Below are 3,214 nucleotides of genomic sequence, written 5' to 3'. Positions count from 1 at the left end.
GCAGGGGCGCGGGGGGGGGCGCGGCGCGCGGCGCCCAGGCCGTGCCAGCCGCCGGAGGCTGCTGACGGCGCCCGGGCTGGAGCGTCTTTGCCGCTCCGGAAGATGCTGACCACACGGCTCGGGCCGCTGCCGCCGCCGCTGCCTCCGCCTTCCGAGACGCAGCCGCCGAGGCCCGGCGCGGGAGAACCGCCGCTGTGAGCCGCGCGTCCGGGGCCCCCAGCCGCCATCGCCCGAGGAGCTCAGCGCAGGGGACCGAGCCGGGCAGCCGCCGAGACCGTCCCCGGCCAGCGCCGCCCCGTAGGCCGGGAGGCCGCGGCCCCAGGTGACCGGATCGTCCTAGCTCGCCCAAGCATCCCGGGCCTGCCGCGCTCGGCGCCCCATCCCCTCCCCCACCCGGTCTTCCCTCCCCCTGCCGTGGGGAGGCCACGTCCCCTCTGCACCGCGCCCTCCGGCCCATCCTCATCTCCTCCCGTGTCCCCGAACGGCCATCGGTCCCCCAGACTCCGGCCCCGGGGCCTCAGCTGCCGCCTTCTCCACCCTCCATCCCCTGGTCTCCATCCCGCGCCCGGAGAGGGAGGCAGAGAGGGAGCTAGCCCTCACATTCCTGAGATACCCTCACTCCGGCTCTCCCGCTTTGCCAGGCCTTTCCCAAGTCCGTCCAGGGCTGCCCACTCCGAGCTCATTTGCCCGGGTCTGTATTCCCAACTTTCCCTCTTGTGCGTCTTTGTCCACTTTGCTTCCAAGCTTCCCTCTCTCTTCCCCGGTGTCTACCCCCTTCATTGGTTCTCCACGTAGCCTCCAAACTCAGCCGGATCGTTTGCAGGCGGTGCAAGGTTGAGGGGTGCAGAAAGGCCTGCCAAGTCCTTCAGGTGGGGGACCTTTGGGGTGCAGTGTTTCAGACCCGTGACAGCGAGAGAGCCGCTGGTCTCTTGGTTTGTGTGTTTCCTTGTATCTTTTCCCGCTGGCCATCCCAGGGTTTGCCCCCTCCAGTTCTGCTTTTCCAGCCCAGGACCCATGTTCTCCCTTGTGGGAAGCCCCTATTACATTTGGGGAGTATGAACTTCGCTCAAATCCTCTAAGCACTGCTTTTGGTGTGTGGCGCGGCAGAGCCCAGCACCCCAGGCAGACGGGGAGGGGGGGGCGGTAGCACCCCGGGCCTCTCCTGCTGGCACAGTTATTGCACCACGTAATCCCCCAGCCCTGGGGCTGCTGCGTCCTCGGAGCGCTGCTGTGGCTGCCGGGCTGGCTGCTACCAGCTAGCTGGCTCGGGGTTACTATAGTTCAAAAGCATCTGAGATCAGCCGGCTGGGGTGGGGTGGGGGCGGGGGAAGGCGGTCTTTGCAGCGAGAGAAGGCATCAAAGATTAATGGATGGCTTTGCATCGCTGTCTGCTGTAAACAGGAAACTACTCTGAAAGGGAAGGAGAGGACTGTATGTGCCTTTATTTTATAAAATACGGAGTGTGCAGTTCTGCTGAATCTTGAATCAAGTCCAGAAAGATGAGCTGTCAGTGCTGCAGTCGTGACCCAGGCCGACGGCCCAATGGCAGAAGTAGCAATGTTTTCATTCCCTCTGTCGGGCCCTTAAATTGAAAGATGGCTCTTGCACTTAAGAGTGGACTCTGGCATTGCCGTTTTAGGGATGATGAAGAATCACAGGATTGCTAGTAGTTTCTGTGGAAACCAGGTACACACAAAGTTAGCTAGCAACACAGTGGGAGTCGGGAGGACCAGCTATATTTAAAACATGTGCCAAAGCTTATGTAAGTACTGCGTTGTCTTACCTCGGATCTGGGCGGAGTTTACTTCAGGTCTAGCTTTGGCTCACATTTTTTTAGATCTTAACTTCCCTACAGATGGACAGCTCTTCTCCTCTTCCCAAATCTGCCCTTAAGATGATCAGTTTTAATTGATGGTAGAATTTTTTTTAACTGGTTGGGGCAAAAAAGATTAATGATGATGGTTTGGTTTGCCCTCTTTTGGGGGAGGAAAAAGGTGTGACTTTCCTAAATTATCAATTTACCTAAATTATCAATAATTCTACAATGAGTCATGTATCATTCTTATTTTTGCTTTGTTTCTTTTTTAAAGAAGTTTTAAGAAATGTGAATACTGCTCTCTTTTTTTGTAATATATTTTCTATTTTTGTTTCTAATTTAACATAGTGTTCCAGGAGAGCCTAGCCATTACTTTAAAAACTTATATTTTCCTTTATTGTTAAGGATACTTTGTTTGATTTCTTCCTATTCAAAAACCAAATGTGGTATTTTGAGGAAAGTGTGGAATAAGACTCACTATGTTTCCTAACTTGTAAATCCCATGGTAAATTGTTCACATTTTACAAGACAGTACTGCGTGTGCTCACTCATTGCTATAGGATCTTGTTTTTGGTCACCATTTATTGAACCTTAGAGTTTTTGGAAAGAAAAGTCGGTTTCGATTTTTGGCTGTTGGGCTATGTAGTCCACACAAAAGCACAACTGTCACCTCAAAGGGGTAAGAGATGGTTTATTCTGGAGCCAAATGTGACCATGCCCCAGGAACACAGATTTGGGTTACTCCAAATTCCATGTTTCTGCCTGAGTGAAAGCAAGTTTCATGAAGTTTTTACAGTAACAGAACAAAGAAAACAGTAAATCAAGACACTTCAAATACATTGAGGGGAGACAGCAGAGAGGTGGGTCATAGCAAAGCCTGGAGAATTTGGCTGTAGTGGTAGATGCTTATCTGACGGGCTTTTTAACCCTCTGGTTGGCAAAGGTTAGTGGTCTGCTAGGTTGATACATTCCAAAAGATTTTTATCTGTTAGTCACAGGATGTCAAATCCAACACAGAGGTGGGCAAGGAATGGCTGTTTAGAGGGCTAAAGATGGCCCAAGATAATAGTAATTAGGCTCTGGACCTGCAACATTCCAAACTCTCCAGAATCATTCAAGTTGTAATAGGTTGATCAGCCCTGCAGTAGGTTCAGTCCAAGATGCAGGTTTTTCTGGGAACTTCTTTCACACAGGTTTCAGATGTTTATACTTTATATCCTGTTGAAGTGTTACCTTCCCTTCTCTTTATGGAATTCAAGGAGGAAGTTGTAGAATCTTGTGTGAAAGGTAAAATAGTGTAGAAAATTTATATATTTGACTTTGGGTGTGTCAAGTCGTTGTATTTTGTTTGATTTCAGTGTTCCTACTTATTTTCTAGGATTATTTGGTATTGTTTTT

The 3,214-nt window shown here is 51.0% G+C and overlaps 1 protein-coding gene across 2 annotated transcripts in view; it reads left to right on the top strand.

Moving 5' to 3' along the window:
* Window positions 1–49: 49 nt before the first annotated feature.
* Window positions 50–3,214, top strand: part of Rnf145 (ring finger protein 145) — a 47,108-nt gene continuing 43,943 nt past the window's right edge. The window contains exon 1 of one of the 2 annotated variants that reach the window (XM_029557927.1): window positions 50–324. The gene's annotated coding sequence lies outside the window, so the exon portion shown is untranslated. The remainder of the gene's footprint in view (window positions 325–3,214) is intronic. The other variant, XM_029557928.1, reaches the window with a different exon arrangement.

Source organism: Nannospalax galili, unplaced genomic scaffold (assembly GCF_000622305.1).
Source record: "Nannospalax galili isolate Female #2095 unplaced genomic scaffold, S.galili_v1.0 scaffold667, whole genome shotgun sequence".
In the NCBI taxonomy this organism is placed as follows: domain Eukaryota; kingdom Metazoa; phylum Chordata; class Mammalia; order Rodentia; family Spalacidae; genus Nannospalax; species Nannospalax galili.
This window is presented reverse-complemented; position numbering and strand designations above follow the sequence as displayed.